We start from the raw sequence: 19,147 nt of genomic DNA on the forward strand, positions 1-19,147 counted from the left end.
AAGGTATTTAATATGAAATCTTTGTTTAAATAGGTGTGCAGTGGAATTTCATCATGCATGCTGAGCTTTCAAGAATCGCTTAGACTTTAGTTACAACAACAGGGATGACTTTTATCCATCTCTATAATCCTCTAACATTTGTACAAATTTATGTTTGAATGCATATTTGTTTGTCTTGACAGTTTTGGCCATTCAAGTTATCTTTAAAAGGCACAAGAGATATTTTCATCAATTTCATGAGCATCTCTAAACACGTAATGTTAAGCGTTTGAACGTTCCGTATATTTTAGACACGGAGAGGGGGAGGGGTGGCGGTGGCGGAGAAGAAGAAATTTAGGGGTTTCACTTATCAATAGAAATGGACTGGTGCTCCAACAAACGGAGGTGGGCCTTCTAATCTGGCTGACTTGGCACCAACCTTCTTCTGTACAGTTTCAAGAGGTGACAAACTCCAACTCAGTGAATGAAGAATAAGATAGATGGGCACATCTCTAATTATGATGTTGATAAGTAAAACTTGCCAGTCCTGAATAGCATGTTCCGCTGTTGCTCACAAAGTGACACTGAACCAACTGTTTCCTTGCCATCATTTCAGAAGGTGACAGAAAGAGGAAAAAAAAACAGCACAATTGCTCAGGAATTGACTTTATTGAAACAAACAACTGATTTTCTTGGTAAAGGAGAAGCCGAAAATACATGACCTAGACAAAATTCTCGCGCAGGTTGATCCTCACTGACAGCGAGGAGGAAGATTCTGTTTTAGTTACTGAATCAGTAGGTATTAAATTACACAATATGACAATTGAAAATAGTGTGTCCTCAATTTTAAAGGTGATAAATTGTGTTCAAAGCAGTTATTTTTACTCACCTTATAGTGCTCCTTAACTAGGAAGGGAATTAACCATCTAGTCTTTAGAAGGCAGTTAGCAGATTCCATTTTGGCTGTGAACGTATGAAACTGGAGCAAGAGTAGATTCAGCTCAGAACTTCCTCCACCATTCAAAACAAAAATTCCTGATCGATCCGTTTATTGTGATTCTCCATTTTAAAGTCTACCTCTAACACTAGAATCCCTGCATAACAGGAATTTGCCACCTGCCTTCAAAATATTCAACGAGGCCGCCTCCCAAGATGGCTCCAAAGCCCTAATTTTAAAGACCGTGTCCCCAGTTCTGGACTCACCCACAAAAGAAAACAAACATCCTGTCCACGTTCAGCTCATCAGGAACATTCAAGGTTTTATACGCTTTGAATTAGGTCACCTCTCACTCTAAACTTCAAATGGAAACAAGCCCAGTCAGTCCAATTTCTTATAGGACAACGCATTCACTCCAGATATTAAGTCGTCCTCCTTTGAATTTACCCCAATGTATTTACATCCTTCCCTAAAAAGAGGCCAACATTGCATAATGTTTGACATTGTACCACCAGTGCCCTATATAACTGAAACATTACATCCTAATTTTTGTTCAGTCCTTCTAATAAAAAGGATGGCATCCCTCTAGATTGATTATGTATACGTATTCTAGGACTTGTGCAGTTAAATCACTGCCTCGGAATTCCAGGCATTCATTCTCCATTTAATTAATACTCTTGCTTTTATAATCTGACTACAGATTGAAAAAAACTTCACATTCTCCTATATTATATTCCATCTGCTAGATTTTTGCACAACTACTCAAACTATATGTAACTTCATGACTTCTACACGTGATACTTTCCTACTTAGTGTCGCCTGAATTTGGCGACATGCCTTCACTCCCTCATCCAAATGTGCATGGAGTGTTCACTTGCAACCAGAGTTCAGATACATTCTTTACATTCAGCCCTTCTTCATTCACTGGGGGCTGACCACTTGCTAAGATTGTGATTATTGTCTTTTATATACTTGGCATTTTGTCACTATCTGCAGCTTTTCAAAATTAGTTAGTTTGGTGTTTTATTAAAGTAGTCAATACTGTTAAGGTGCTAGGATTTACCTACGGGCTCATTTGAGAGCTTGTCTCTCTGCTAAATTTTTGCATTATTTTTGTAACTGATCAGTTCAAAAACTTTATAGACTTGCCATTTACAGCAATCACAGTGAGACCTCCAACAATCCATTTACCTTTTAATTTGATGTTTTGAATGCCTTGCTATTTGAAGACTAAATATGCACTTTTGGAAGACAGGTGTAGACAAATAATTTTTCCAGTGAGATTCTCCAATCTACTTTGGTCAAACTATATAAAAATGCTTCACAAACTGGCATAATGTGTTTTACATTTATGGAATAAATATAGTTTAATGGCATTAAGCAGACAACATGGTGTAATTCAAACAGTATCAACTGCTTCTATCCCGATGCACAGCACAATTTAAGGTTATGGGCACGGCTTGCACTAGGTTCAACCAAGAGAAACCACAGCAGCTTTTCTGGTCAGTATTTCGCTCTCCACCATCCCCGCCCCTAAACTAAATCTACATCGGAGATGTAGACTGGCAGAGACGTGGAAATTGTTTGCCAGTTTAAAGGAGACTAGGAACTACGCGATTGCAAACTTAAAGCTTGGAGTCAAATTCTTCAGTTTCTTGAAGGTCATATTCCAGTTTTACCAATCATTTATTAATTCAATCTCAAGACTCTTTCCTAAATAAAGAAAAATATGAAGTCGGTAATACCATACCTAATAAACTCGAGATTTAATTCAACTATATATGGTTCAATGTAACTTGATAAAATCACCAGACCCTCGTTTGTATGTTACAGCATTACAGTGCTGGCGAATATGGTTTCTCTATTCCCAGACAGCAAATGCCATGTCATTTTGTTTCTGTATCCATGGAGAACATTCTAATTCGGAATAATCTGTAAGCAACAGTCCATTTTCTACAGCGTGTGTGTTTTAAAACACTTTGGAGTGGATAATTTTCCACAATGTGGAAGCTGTGCCGAGCAAGTGAGAAGTTACCGAGCTCCCTCTTGGGGAACATTTACGTTGTTCAGTGGCTACAACCCCTGGACATCACGATTCCAGATAAATTACAAACAAAAAAAAAATAGATAACCCCTCGTCATCAGAGGCGGCATTTGGATCAAAGCGATTTCCCGTTATACTGTAACTTAAAAAAACAGAAAACAAGTGCATCTCAATCACAAAACAAAACTGCAACTGCAATAAAAACCAACTCGAACGGTTGCCCGCTGCAATTGTCCATTTGTCTGCTATATTTCGGTGGCATATTTTTGTGCTGGAATCCACCTTACAGCTTGTGTTGGAGTACTTCCACTTCAAACTGCCCTCCTTTAGCCATGCAAACAGGCTCCCTCACAAATCCCCACTGACACATGCAGTGAAAACCTCAGTCTTTCCCACCTCTCACAACAACCTTCTTGTTAGCCTTCATGTTGGAGCCAACTGCTGCATAATTCCGCTTAGGAAGCTGCTCAAATAATTCACGTCATGTAAGGGATAGGATCGGTGGGGGGGGGGGGGGCGGCGTGGGAGGTGCGGGGGGAATCAAGCTGGTTTAATTTTTAGTACAAAGATTTTTCAAACAACCTGCAGACACATGAAAAGCAGATACCAGCATAAATCCATTGGAGACGTTACCCTACGTGAAACGGAGTGCCTAACTGTAATAAAAAAGTGCACTTTTTAAAATCCATTCATACGATGTGTTTCTATGGGCAAGACATTTTCATTTCTACTGAAGGCATTTCAGAAAAATAAATAAATATTCATTCGCGGATCTCCTACCCGATGGAGAATTTTTTTTTGTTGCTTCCCGGCTTTAAAACGAATGGTACGATCCCAATAAAAATGACATTTTCCTTATAAAACACCTGCCGATGCAGAATGACTGCAGCAAGTTGGTGAAACCGAGTGAATCATACATCACGTCATCCTATTTTGAACTACAGCTCCCCATTAATTAAAATTATAGCACAGAATTAGTTACCTGTAGGACTTCTTCACAAAAAAAATGTATGAGTTAGTTGTCATTCCTATTAAAATGATGGAGCTGCAGCATCCGGGAAGACCTCGGAATTTACCGGAAAATAATAAAAGATCAGTCCGAAAAGGATTGACAGTTTCCCAGGTCTCTCCATCTCAAATGCACTGAAGCCCAGTTTCAACAAGCCTTCAGTCCACCCACTCCTGACTGAAAGCATCATGTTTGGAGAAATAAAGAAAACAGGATATTCTAAAGCTGTTGGCAGCTGGGTTTAAAAATTCCCCTTCAGCATGCATTCATATTTGCTTAAAAGCTCTATTTAAAGCTGGCTAACAGTCTCGTCCTGCGAATAAACACAGTTTTGCAAGATTAGCAATTAGCAGCTAGCAGTGATAAACTAAGCAGTCCCTTGATCTGAAGGCTTTTTGGAAGTAATAGAGCACTGCAGCAGAGGGAGAGAGAAAAGGGAGGAAAAAAACCAGGAGGATTTCCGCTAAGTCTAATCAATCAGGAATGTATAATAGCTTCCATGCAGAACTGCTGACACTGGGTCAGCAGCTTCTGTGACCCCTAAACACAAGACCAGCACTACAAAAAAAGATGAGAGAATCCGAGCTAATTGTCTAGCAGTGCAATGCTTTCTTCACTTTCATCCAGCAATACAGCTCCAACCACACCCGCACATTTCATGACAAGCCAGTGAAACATCTTTCATCCTCATTATTTCATGTTTTCTTTTGGCTTTCCCACTTAACTCCCTACGTTTTACCAGCAAACGTGCCGGCAAAGATGAAAAATATAATATTGCATTTAAATGAATGCATTTCTAAGACAATACCATTTTTAATATAACACACTATGCCCATAAAAATATAAACAGTACATTCAAGCTTGTTGTCATTTTTTTTAAACTTACTGAAAACGGTCTCACAGTAGCACCTCTCAGCAGAAGAGAAAGTTGCCAGATTATTGCTACTTTGCCACCAGCTGCTCCGCACTGGATGCAGATTAAAGCACTTTTAAACTCCAGAGCCTCACCATGTGACCAGGCAGTCATTTGTGATGGGCAGAATAAATTATGAGACGAGTTTTGCACCCCCTAGCCAATGTTTGGGGAACTGTAGCTTTCTTGAAAAAAATCACCGGTGTCTGCCAAACCTCCCCGAGCTCAGTCTCCAGTCAAACACACGGAAGATAAAATATCTTTAAGTACACACATTACAAATATCTGCTGTTCCAAGGTTATTGAATCTTGCGAGAAATTGAAGGGATTTTGGAGAGTGAATGGGGGTAGAGTTCGACGTTTAATTGATTGGGGAAGTCTTAAGTCTATTTCTTTGTGTGTGTTTGTTTCTCTCTTTAACCCTCTCTGCTTGGAATGCAAGCTCAAAGCCGGTTTCTAAAGCACAGCAGCTAAACACACAGTACACATTAACAAATCAATACAAACAAAGGTCTTCAAGTCTCTGCATAAAACATGAGCCTCTTCTGAGGCTCTTTATCCTAATTGAGCTCTGATCCTGCCACCTCATTCAGAATGCACTGTCTGCTGCCTCAGCTGACAAGCATGGGGAGATTATGTATATACATACACACACACACACATATATATTTACGTACATGCCAGAAATATGGAAATGACATCTATTTTTCTGACTCTGCTCCATTTTCTCACACAGCTGCTGCATTCATTTGCTCAAAATACTTAAGAGTGCTGTTTATTTGAGCTGTCTTAAAACTTGACGTTCTTTTAAACATCTTTGTTCCATAGCTCTTTGACCAACTTTCCTTACAAAATTTAATATACGTTTAACCATCAGTTGTACTTTTATAAGAACAGTAAACCATTAGTTCAATGCAATGTAGTCTGGCTTTCAAACCAGATTCAAAAAGAAAGTCAATTTTGTAGTTACTATTAAGCAATACAAAGATGTTCCAGCATCCTGAAATGGTTGACAGATCCTTTATTTTACCCTTTCTTCTTTTCTCTACTTCCTTTGTTTCATTTTCTCAATTGCTCTTTTCAACTTTACTGGAGGTCTGCTTAATCCTTCACCTAGGTTTCTCTAAAAACGCAATAAAAATGGCATAAAGTACCTGGATGAATCCTAAATATAGTCTCCAGTCCCAGTTCCTAGCTCCTGAAGTTGATACTTGTGGTTCTTATATTGCTGTTCTGTAGTATTATTGTTGGAAGTTTTGATAGCATCAATAACATTTCCATTGCATATCTGAAAACAGCGCAGCATTAGATGCTTTCTCTTGCACAGTATTGGTGCATTTTAATCTTATCAATGCACAGCCATTTTGCCAAGAAATGCTATGCTTGGCTGGGGATTTTTAATCTTTAGAATGAAACAGCCAATTTGCAAATCTTTATACTGCATTTAATCATTCACTCAGCTATTCAATCTAAACAGTAATAGCAGAAAACACTTAAGAAATCGTATTTCACGCTAAAGTGATTAGACTTCTAAAAGCATGCTTGAAGTTTGGCAGCATTTTGTGTATTTAATGTGCTGATCATTAAAGAAATTCTCCAAGCTAAATTACTAACAGGAGAACTATTAAAACACCAACAAGTAATTTATGCTCAGAGTGGTAATACACTAATATCACTGCCAAACCTTAACATCAAAAGGCCAAGTTTCTCTCATATTATCTGCCCCCCCTTTGCATGTGTTAGACAATCCTTTTTTTACATTTTTGTTAGCTTTCCAGGTCATAATTACATTGCTTATAGAAAACTCCATAAAAATGTATTTAAAAAAGTGAAGGCTTTGTATTGATAGTATGCAACCAAGCTGCGCAGAATGATGAAGTCCCAGGTACTGTAGGCTGTGTCTCCAATCTTCTTTGAGGTGGATTGGTGGTGTGACAATTGATCTCATCACCTCTGTGCTAAGGAGGGAAGAAAATATCATCCAGTTTTTGATCATTACTTATTGCTCCATGTTGCAATTCTGAGTATAAAGGTTTGGCCAATATTTGACATATCTGTGACGCATGCCACAATCAAATAGCTTGCTGATATGTTCTGTATTGATGTTTAAAGAATTGTCACAAGGGCAAGATTATGAAAATGTTATTGTAGGAGTTTTATTCCAGCCGTATTAACTTACCAGAAAAGGAGAGACAAAGTGGGAATAAAGTGAGCAGCGAAAATGAATGTTCATAACAATTGAAGTCCTGAGTGGCTTCAATTCTATTATGAAGTCTTGGCTTTTTCAATGATTTCAAAGGACTATTGATGTGCTCTAGTTTAGATCTCAGTCATATCCCTTCTTTTAGTTGGTAGCTGTTTGAATTGATGGTCTGCATGTGAAGATATTTGCTACTAAATCAACGGAAAATAAGCTTGAGAACATGAACTTTTAATCAGCAGCTGTAAAAGCAATTTGTTTTTTCAATTTTCTCATTTCCACTCCTGCAGATACAAAGCCTTTCCTGGGGTACAATATCAAATCTTAGCCAAGTTACCATGTCATAAACAAAACTGTGAACATCTGCAGCTTAATTAGGGATCATGGACATCATGTGATCCAACATTGTCCTTGGGCAATGCCCCTGTACATGCACTCAGACTAAGTGTCACTGGATAATGACTGAGAACAAGACCAATGATTTGAATCCTCCTAACCCTAGCTCAAGAGCTCTTGGTCTATTTAACTACCCAGTCTCCAGACCCAAGTTCTGACTTGGCTGAGGTCAAAAAGCATAGCACCAACTTAACTTTAAAGCAGGGACCTTATATGTAAGACTAGCTAATGTGATCTGGATTTAAAATCACAGATACAGATCTTTATCATTTAAAATATTACTACTGTTCTTACATTTAACTGGTGTCAGCTGATTTTAGTTTTCTCAATACAATCATATATCAGAACTGTGGTGACTGGGGAAACTGCCTATCCTGATACATATGCAATTTACCAAGAACCGTGAATAGTTCCTGATTTGCAACAGATTGATCAATGTAAAGGAAGTCTTGCTGTGCTTCCAATTTGAAGCTGTTACACTCTCACTATGGCAATACCAGATGAAAGCCAAGACTTTTCTTGTGTGTGAATAAATCCCTCACTAAATCTGCATGAAAGAGCTATTCCTGGTGCTTTACAAACTTCAAATAATATATGGGTGGCTGTTCTCAGTAAGCCACCCCAGCTTTAAAGCATGCTGGTAAAACACATGCTTTCTGAAGAAGGGTCCAGACCTGAAACGTCAGCCTTCCTGCTCCTCTGATGCTGCGTGGCCTGCTGTGTTCATCCAGCTCTACACCTTGTTATCTCAGATTCTCCAGCATTGGCAGTTCCTACTATCTCTGTTAAAACAGCATTAGTTCAGCTCTAGTCAGGTTAAACCATTGGGCTAGGATAAGAGAGAAGCATGCATATATGGTTCCGATAATGCATGATTCTCTACTCTAGATCTATACTCCATTGGGAAACAACTGGATGAGAGCCTGACTGTTTCTCAGCCAAATTGGTACAACTGGAGTGAAGAGGAAGTGGGTTGGCACTGAAATTCACTTGGATCAGTATGATTCCTTTACCTGGTGTCAGCTGTATGTATCTTTCATCAGTGATCTGCAGTATGATTCCTTGTCTAAGTATGCTGGCATTGTAGGCATACTGTGCCAAACAGGTTAGAAATGTCCCATGTTCAATTCCTGGTCTATGTTGGATCAATCAACTTCAGCAAAAGTCACAAGGCCTGAAACCTAATTTTTCCACTCAAGGGCAGTGCTGAAGGAGTACAGCTGAAGTGTTGCTGATGCTTTCTTTTAGATGAATAGATAAAAGTTTAAACTTAGCCTTGGTTAATCCTCTCAATTGATGTAAAAGATCCCATAGCAATGTTTGAAGAAGAGGAAAGGAGTTCTTCCTTGAATCTTGCCAATATTCATCCATCAACCAACATCAATAAAACTGTGGATGCTATAAATCAGAAACTAAAACAGAAGTTGCTGGAAAAGCTCAGCAGGTCTGGCAGCATCTGTGAAGAGAAATGAGAGTTAACGTTTTGGGTCCAGTAGCTCTTCCCCAGTTCTGTGGAAGGGTCACCAGACCCGAAACGTTAACTCTGTTTGTTCCTTCACAGATGCTGCCAGACCTGCTGAACTTTTCCAGCAAATTTGTTTTTGTTCCTGATTTATAGCATCTGCAGTTCTTTTGGTTTTGATTCTATTATAGCGTTCTTTTTAACTGATTGGATGTTATGTTTGGCCTCAGCACCATCAGCAGAGCAGGAACATGAACTAGGCATCTTAATCCAGTTGGCTACACAATGACTCCTTTCGAATGGTCCAATGTACAAACGCTGAGCAAGGATAGGATTAAACTAAGCTAAATTGACACTAATAGTCAAATTACCTATCAATATTGACAGTATCTCACACATGAAGATTAGCTAGTTAAGAGGGGTAATGTGAAGACAATTAGAAAAAGCTAATTGAAAGGAGAAATGAGATGAAAAAAATAAGGAATGACAGAAGAGAGCAAATGAGAGATTAAGGAAATTGCCATCTTCCAACATTTGAAGGAAGATGGTAGCATAGTTGTAATATCTATTTAGATTGTAACAACAGTAGCAAGAAATAGATTTAAGTTCACCACTTATTAGTACAAGTTATGTCAGCATCAAATCCAAAATTTTTGTTCATGCATAAGATTGAAGATTTACCGCTCTAGATGAGGTATTGAACTAATTATACTTACTCTACGTGTGATAAAGCGTGCATTTTAAGAGTGCAATGTAGATTAATTTTAAAGAATGTGTTTGGTGTTTTTATGTGGTTTTTCAGCAATCAGAGACTGAAGAACAAGGTGGCTGAACTCAGAGAGAGCATCTATTCATTGAATGATTATAAGAAAGAGGCTATGGAATGCCTTCCAATGGCAACAAGATTTTGCATTTCTGGTTAGAGAACCTAGCAATTTGTAGAAAATTAGAGTTACATTATCTATGCCAAAAATAAAAGAGCATTGCAAAAGGTTGTAACCACAGGCAAACACAAAGAAATCATGGTTTGCCTCCCTGTTCTTTAATTGAACCAATACTTTAGCAGCAATGCTTATTGCACATCTGACCTTACTTTACTCAATATTCTGATCTTCATGCATTGAATCTTCCTGTATCTCACCGAGTCATTATTCTTTTCTTTAACTTGGCAGCTAAATGCAACAAATTATTCAACCATCAGAGTTGACCCCAATCTGCCTTCAATGAATTTCAGCAATATTATCCAACTGAAGGCATTGCCACTGAGAATTGAAAAGAGAAAAGAATCAGAAGAGAAGAGAATTCACACTGAGCCTATTCACACTGGCATGTGGAGTTCGAGATAGTCAACACACATACACAGACACACAAACAGACACACACACACACAGACACACACACCACACAGACACACACACCACACACACGCACACACACACACAGACACACACAGACACACCAACACACACCACACATACACACAGACACACACAGGCACTACATACACACACAGACACACAGGCACGCACACACACATACACACACACACAGACACACACATACACACACACACACACACACACACCTCATAACAAGGGGTATTGTTCTTGTCTTTGACCAAAGCATTGCTATGGAGAGGGTTAAAAACTGAACTGAACAGAGGTTTGGAGAAGGTGAGCTCCGAGGGCTGAATGGTAATAAACATTAGTGGGCAAATGGAAGCAGTTGAAGAAGGTGAAGATTTGAGCATAATTTTTTTGTGAAGATGGAAGTTTTGAATCATAGAGGAACAGAACCTGATGAACCTGACAATGCCAGCAAGCATTGAGATAAGTGTAACTTTGTGGTCATGAGTTTGGATGGTACACAATCATTGCAGAGGTGTCGCAGATTAACTAAACTTGAAAGGAACAGTGTAAAAATGAGGAAGCAGGCATACATTGATTTGAAATCAAAGTCTGGGACACTGTGTAGGCATGAGTCGGGCAGGGATAGGCAGAGGGTCCTGAGGCAGTCAAACAGATAGCCTCATCCTCCTAGACTTAAATAAAAGGATGAAATGGAAATGAGTTTGATTACTCAGATTGTCATTAAGATTTTCTATTTTACCTTACTCTTTTGGAACAAATTGGAGCAGTCAGATGATTTGCTTGTGAAGAAGAAGTTGCAATACTGCTCACACTAGTCCAACCAGATCTGACAGTGGCGGCCCTGGATAGTCATTTACTAGAAATAGCTGGAATGGGAGTTCATCACAGAGTGTATGGATGTATAGACAGTGAAGAAGTAGGCAAAGTAAGTATTAACCAGATCTCTAGAGACAGAAATGTAACAGATTCAAGAGTTAAAACCAAGGAGGTTGAGAGGATTGTGCTATCAGAGAGATGGGGTTATTTCTTTCCATAGTTAAAGGAATCTAGTTATGTTATAGAGATAGTAGGAACTGCCAATGCTGGAGAATCTGAGATTCTCAGACAGCAGGCCAAGCAGCATCAGAGGAGCAGAAAAGCTGACGTTTCGGGTCTGGACCCTTCTTCAGATGCACGCACACACATACACACACACACACATACGCACACACACACACACATGCATACACACACACACACATGCACACGCGCGCGCGCGCACACACACACACACACATATTTCTTTCTTATAGAGGTGACTGAATAGTGTTCAGAAGTGAGAACTGGCTGATTCTTGATTTGATTGGATTTGGTTTGATTTGATTTGATTTATTGCTGTCACATATACCTAAGTACAGTGAAAAGTTTTGCATGCAGCACAGCAGATCATAACGTACAAGGACATACAGATCATAGGGTGATTGAACAGAGCAAGGTATACAAAGTTATGGCTGTAGAGGAGGTGTAAGAAAGCAAGATCAACATTAGATTTGAAACTTGAGAAGTCCATTCAGCAGTCTAATAACAGTGGGGAAGAAGCTGTTCTTGAACCTGTTGGTACATGTGTTTAAGCTTTTGTATCTTCTGCCTGACAGAAGAAGTTGAAAGATATTATAACTGGGATGGGAGGGGTCTTTTATCACGTTGGCTGCCTTTCCATGGCAAGTGTAAAAAGTGTAAAAAGAATCAATGGATGGAAAGTTGGCTTGCGAGATGGTTTAGGCCATTTGAAGATGGTGGAAAAATATAGACATTGAGAATGAATGGAAAGTGATTAGAGCTAACTTTGTCAGTGAGTTAAATGTCAGTGGTACCAAGGCCATAATTGTGCAGCAACAACAAAGCAAAAGAAAAAAAAGTCATTTTTCTGTGAGTGTGAGTGGGTGAAGTTGACTAAAGATGTCTCCTGGGGAACTTAGACGAATGATTTATCTATCTCTGACTAGAAATCTGGTTTAAGTGTTTTGGTTGATATTTATTTCCCGGGTAATGAGGTTGATGGTAACACCCAGTTCCCACCACATCAGAATCAGCATGAACTGGGATTGAATAGAGATATTCCAGGGACTTGGAATTCTAATGCACATATCTCATTACTGTTTATGAAAGCATGTTGTGCGCAAATTGGCTGCTGTGTTTCCTGCACTTTAAGCATGGCTACAGTTCAAAAGTACTTATTCGGCTAGGAAGTGTTCTGGGACATCCTGTGAGAATGAAAGGCTCTTTATTAAAGTAAGCGCATCCTCTCTTCTTTCCCTGTACCTTCATTAATACTGAACAATGCCTTTACCCATAAATTCATTGGGGAGCCTTATTCCAATTATCCTTTCTTGTTGGTTGCTCAAATTATCAAATACTTTTGACAACTTTTTCTCAAGGAGGACTGTAGAACTGTACCTTCTGAGATTATTCTCATGCTAATTCACCAACGTATTTTCTCTCAATCATAATTGTTACCATCATCATTATTATTCTTTCAATCATATATATGTAACTCAAAGTCGACTCAGTAATCTGTGAGGCGATATTATGACTTTAAGAGATGTCTTTTGAACTGGTACTTTTATGAAAACCGGTTGAGGCACATGTATCCAAGCAGTCTGCATGAAAGTCAATAAAGTAAACAGCTTGTGAAGCCTTGAATTTTTTTTTAAAGTTGGAATAATAGAATCAGCCTGAATGGGTGGGGTCAAGCTCCCACAGAACCAGGACTTTTCTTAGTTTTAGCTGTTAGTAGCAGTTGCTGGGGTCTTGAAGCTGGATCTGGAAGCAATTATTCTTCTCTCTGTTACAGCAAAAAGCTGGGATTCTCTTCCTGCTGTTAGAATTGCATGTGAAACAATCTATTTTACTGAATTTGCCTTTGCCAAGGGTGTGTTTATCAGATGTTACTATATTGGAACAGTTCATTTGTAGTAGCTAATATATACATTGTTTTGTTAAGAATTTAAAAGAGTTACAGTTAAGCACTTCTTTTATTTTTATTTTATCTGTATTATAATTACAGTGTGTGTATAAAGTGTGTTTTGTTTCAAGCCTGGTAGTTTGATCAATCGAACTGCATCCAGAACACAATGCCTTACACGCACCTCAAAGAAAAAGAGATAGTTTGGATATAGACTATCTTCTTAATATATTTTGAGGGAGTTTGATCTGGTCCATAAAAAAACTGGGGGCTCTTGTCCAGGTTGGGTTTAGGATTAAAAACAAAAACAAAGTTGTTGAAAAAGCTCAGCAGGTCTGGTAGCATCTGTGAAGGATAAAACAGAGTTAACGTTTTGGGTCAGAACTGTGTTCTGAGGAAGGGTCACTGGACCTGAAATGTTATCTCTGTTTTTTCCTTCACAGATGCTGCCAGATCTGCTGAGCTTTTCCAGCAACTTCTGTTTTTGTTCCTGATTTATAGCATCCACAGTTCTTTTGGTTTCTATTGGGTTTAGGATTATTGGGCTCAAAGGCAGTGGGTGGTGAGTTTTGGTGTTTTTTAATTCGGATGCTGCATTTGGTTGGTTTAAATAATGTGTTCCTTGTGTAGTAGTGGCTCTTTCAGTCACTAAGAGTTTCCTGGGGCGTGGAAGAAGTCATTTTGGGAGTTTTACAGAAAGTGAACAAGGCAAAGGTTTTGGAATTGGCAGACAAGCTGGAGTTGGGGTTGCCTTTGTTTGTGTGAAAAGGGGAGGTAACTGCAGCAACAGCTCAACATTTACTATTGCCAGAAATGCCATCAGAATCATTGGAAATTGTTCAAATTCAATTGCAAATGAAGCAGCTTGAACATGAAAAGGAAATTAAACAGTTTGGATTACAATTAAAAGCAGAGGGAAAAGGAAAGGAAAAGCCCTAGCAGAAGAAACGGAGAAAGAGAGAGTTTTTGAACTTCAGGTGTTGGAACTGAAAACTCAAAGTTGACTTAAAATGGCAGAGTTAGAGAGCAAAGGTCGGAGTCGTGATGACAACAATGATGGAGAGCAATCCCTTCACAGTCAAAGGACTGGCAGAGATCTGTTTAAATATGTCCAAGTGTTGCCAAAGTTCACCAAGCTGGATGTGGAAGCCTTTTTCATTTCATTTGAGAAAGTGGCTAAACAAATGAAACGGCTGGTGACCATGTGGGTATTGTTGATCCAAACAAAGTTGGTAGGTGGAGCTAGTGAGGTATTTGCATCACTATCACAGGAGGTATCTGGGGAGTAGATGAGGTGAAAAAAGCCATCTTAAGTGCATGTGTGCTAATAACAGAAGCCTATAGACAACGTTTCAGGAATCTAAGGAAGGATCCTCGTCAAATATCATTGAGGTTGAAAGGATCAAACAAAGTAATTTTGATAGGTGGAGCAGGGCATTGAAAATAGATCAAACATCTAACACTCTTAGAGAGGCAATTATTTTGGAGGAGATCAAAAATTCACTTCCTGAAGTAATAAGAACTTGTGTAGAAGGGCAGAGAGTTAAGACTGTAAGATTAGCAGCAAAAATGGCCAATGATTATGAGTTGGTTCATAAATCAAAGTTTGGCTTCTACCATCAATTTCAATCTGGGAGGGATAGAAATTAGGGAAATGCAAAAACATTAGGTGGTAAGGGAAAATGAGACCTCAGTGAAGAAAACAAAGATAGTTTACCACACGTAAATAGGAAATCCTTGTAAGTTTAAAGAAAAGTAAAAAAGCTCATGTGTTTTCACTGTAATAAAGTGGGCCACACGAAGTCACGGTGTTGGTGGTTTAGAAAAAGCACTGGGAAGATGGATGTGGGAAAACAGAATAAACCAATGAGTTTAGTTGAAGTAGTAAAGGAAACCACAGGGGAAACTAAAAAGTTGCAAAAGAATTTACAACCTGATCAGGGCTTGGTTGAGAAGGAAGTGACAGATCTCATTAAAGGATTTACTTGCGTGGGTAAGGTTTACTCATGTATGCCAGGAGGAGTAGGTAAAGAAATTAAGATTTTAAGGGATACTGGAGAAAGTCAATCTTTGCTGGTGAAAGATGGGGAGATATGTAATTCAGAAGGAGTATTGTTAGAAGAAGTGATAATATATGGAATTCACGACGAAGGACAGTGTTCCATTGTATAAAGTGGGATTTTGAAAGTCCGGTGTAAAGTGGCGAAGTGCTGGTAGGAGTAATAGAGAAACTTTCTGTTCAGAGATACAGTTTATCCTCAGAAATGATATAGGAGGTGGGAATGATGTCTACTATGGTTGAAAAGACCTTTGGAAAATCAGGCAACTGAGGTGTTACAGAAAGCATATCCTGGGACTTTTCCTGACTGATTGGTAACATGGTTACAAAGCCATGGGTGGAAACAGGAGGAATAAAGATAAGGAAGTTGAAGTTCAATAATCAGAAATTAAGTCTGATCAAAAGGTTGAGAAAGAAACAAGAAAAGGTGGATGACAAAGTGGATATTTTTAGTTCAGAGAAATGAGCTGAATTACAATAGAGAGACAAAAAAATAAAGCAGTTGTATCAGAAGTATACACAGAAAAAGAATCTGAGTGCATCCCAAAATGTTACTACCTTAAAAATGACATCTTGATGAGGAAATGGAGACTATCACATATTCAGGCAAAGTTTAGTGGGCCTTATCAAATTGACAGGAAATTGAGTGAGGTGTGTTATTTAATAAGAATGCCAGATAGAAAGAAATCTCACAAAGTGTGACGCGTGTATATGCTCAAAAGGTAGTTTGATAGGGAAGGAAAGCAAAAGGAGAATGTGTTACTGGTTACATTATAGAGTGAAGAATCAAGTTCCAATGATTCTGAATTAGACGTTCCTCATACTAATTTGGACAATGAGGAAGTTCTCAAAAATGGGGATAAATTATTTAGTTACCTTCCAGAGGAAAATTAAAATGACCTAAAAGAGTTATTACAATCACATGGGGAGATATCTGGGTATAAGCTGGGAAGTACTAATCTAATTATGCACAATATAGATATAGAAAATACTGTTTTAATTAAACAACATCCTTATAGACTTAACCCTCTAAAGTTGGCACAGGTTCAACAAGAGATTGAATGCATGCTCAAAGACAATGTAATTGAAGTGAGTTACAGAGACTGAAGCTCACCCATAGTAATGGTGCCAAAACCAGATGGTACCCAATGATTATGTGTAGACTATCGCAAAGTCAAGGAAGTTACAAAATCTGATTCATATCCTATTCCACGTTTGGAAGACTATAATGAGAAGGTGAGACAAGCAATTTATATTTATAAATTGAACTTACTCAGAGGATGCTGGCAGGTACCTTTATCCAAAAGAGTAAAGCACATTTCAGCTTTTGTGACACTGAATGGGCTGCAACAGTTTAAAGTTATACCAATTGGTTTGAAAAATGTGCCAGCCACATTTCAAACACTAACCAACAAAGCCATTTTGGGGTTTATCCAATTGTGCAGTGTACATCGACGATCTGGTGATTTTAGCCACACATGAAAGGAACATTTGGTGCATCTAATAGGAATAGTTTGATTGACTTCGGGAGGCAGGTTTGGTGACAAACTTGGCAAAGAGTGAGTTCACAAAAGCTCTTGTCACATTCTTGGGACGTGTCATTGGACATGGAAAGATGGCCCCATGGGATGTGAAAACTAAGGTTATTGGGGAGTTTCCCATGCCATCAACAAAGAGGAAAGTACTACGATTCCTGGGACTGAGTAGTTTTTATCAGAAGTTCATACCGAATTTTAGCATTGTGGTTACTCCACTGACTGACTTGTTGAAGCAGTGCAGAAAATTTCAGTGGACAGAGGAATGTCAGAAGGCATTTTCCAACCTGAAAGCTGTGTTAACCACTGCCCCAGTGTTAGCCGCTGCTAATTACCCAAAGCCATTCAAGGTGGCTATCAATACAAGTGATTTGGGTGTCAGTGCTGTACTTTTGTAAGAAGACGATGAGAAGATAGAAAGCCCTATAATATTTACTAGAAAATTGAATAATCATCAATAGACGTATTCCACAACTGAGAAGGAGACTTTGAGTTTGGTGTTGGTGTTGCAAAATTTCAACATTTATATTGCCAGTACTGTGTTTGAGACAATTGTATATACTGATCATAACACCTTAAAGTTTTTGGACAAATTTAAGGATAAAAATTCCAGATTGTTTAGATGGAGCTTATTATTGCAGCCATTCAGTTTGGAAATTATACATGTGGCAGGATGAGAGAATGTAATTGCCAATGCATTGTCACGACTTTGATGAAAGAAGATGAAGGCATTTAGTGGCAGGAAAAAAATGACTGAAATAGATTGTCGTCGTGAATGTTTGCATGCTTAGAGTCAATGTAATGTATATGTATTGTAGTGTACTAACAGCATAAGACTAAAGGTTTTTTAAAATGAAGCCATCTTTGTATATTGATGGTTCATTTTTTTCTCTAAGCGGGGAGGTGTGATAATACTATGGCTTTAAGAGGTTAATTTTGTCCGGGTTTGCTTTATGATGAGAGGTTAAAGCAGACCTTGGGTTTTTTTTTAATTAGAACAATAGAAGCAGCCTCAATGAGTGGGGTCAATGTCCCACAAAACCAGGATTTTTTTTAGTTTTAGCCTTTAGTAGCAGTTGCTGGAGTCTTGAAGCTGGATGTGGAAGCTACTATTCCTCTCCCTGTTACAGCTAAAAGCTGGGGTTCTCTTCCTGTTTCCAGAACTACGTGAGACAATCTATTTTACTGAATTTGCCTTTGCCAAGGGTGTGTTTATGGGATGGAAGCATGTTGGAACAGTTAATTATTAGTAACTAATATATATGTTATTTTGTTAAGCATTTCATTAGAGGTACAGTTAAGCAGTTTTTTTGTTTTTGTTTGTCTGTATTATAATTATATATATGAACAAAGTATTTTTGGTTCAAGCCTGGTATTTTGACCAATCAAATTGCATCCAGAACAAAACGCCTTACACTTACCTTTAAAATATGAAAGTGTTACGATCTAGACTATTTTCCTAATATATTTTGAGGGGATTTGGTCTGATCAATTACAGACCCATTATAGATATTTTTAGTCAGCCTATTCAAGCATAAAGTCATAGAGTCATACAGCATGGAAACCTTCGGTCCAACCAGTCCATGTTGAACATAATCCCAAACTGAACTAGTCCCACCTGCCTGCTCCTTGCCCATATCCCTCCAAACAGTTCCTATTCATGTACTTATCCAAGTGTCTTTTAAATGTTGTAATTGTATCCACATCCACCACTTCTCAAGAAGTACATTCCATTGCAAACCACCCTCTGTGTAAAAAATTTGCCCCTCATGTCTTTTTTAAATCTCTCTCCTCTCACCTTAATAATGTGCCCCCTAGTCTTGAAATCCCCCATCCTAGGGAAAAGACAACTACCATTAACTGTATTTATACTCTTGTTATTTTATAAACTTGTATCAGGTTGCCTCTCAACCTCCTATGCTCCAGTGGAAAAAGTGCCAGCTTATCCAGACTTTCTTTATAACTCAAACCTTCCATACCCAGCTAGGTCCTGGTAATTCTCTTCTGAACCCTCTCCAGCTTAATAATATCCTTCTTATAATTGAACGACCAGAATTGGACTCAGTATTCCAGAAGAGGTCTCACCAATGTCCTGTAAAACTTTAATATGGCTTCCCAACTTCTATACTCAAAGAACTATGCAATGAAGGCAAGTGTGCCAAACATCGTTTTAAGTATTCTATCAACATTTGATGCAAACTTCAGAGAAATATATACCTGCACCCCTAGTTCCCTCTGTTCTACAACACTACCCAAGGCCCTACCATTAATTGTACAAGCCCTACCCTTGTTTTTTGTA

At 38.5% G+C, this 19,147-nt stretch overlaps 1 protein-coding gene across 3 annotated transcripts in view; it reads right to left on the minus strand.

The window, feature by feature from the left end:
• cntfr (ciliary neurotrophic factor receptor) overlaps positions 1-19,147 on the minus strand; it is a 386,945-nt gene that overhangs the window by 329,320 nt on the left and 38,478 nt on the right. For 2 of the 3 annotated variants that reach the window (XM_048599589.1, XM_020527146.2), the window contains exon 1: positions 4,856-4,959. The exons of the other annotated variant lie outside the window; for it this stretch is intronic. The gene's annotated coding sequence lies outside the window, so the exon portion shown is untranslated. Of the gene's footprint in view, positions 1-4,855; positions 4,960-19,147 lie in introns of those variants that run through there. 3 annotated transcript variants of the gene reach the window in all.

The sequence above is a fragment of the Rhincodon typus genome, chromosome 1 (genome assembly GCF_021869965.1).
Source record: "Rhincodon typus isolate 14 chromosome 1, sRhiTyp1.1, whole genome shotgun sequence".
Classification (NCBI taxonomy): Eukaryota; Metazoa; Chordata; class Chondrichthyes; order Orectolobiformes; family Rhincodontidae; genus Rhincodon; species Rhincodon typus.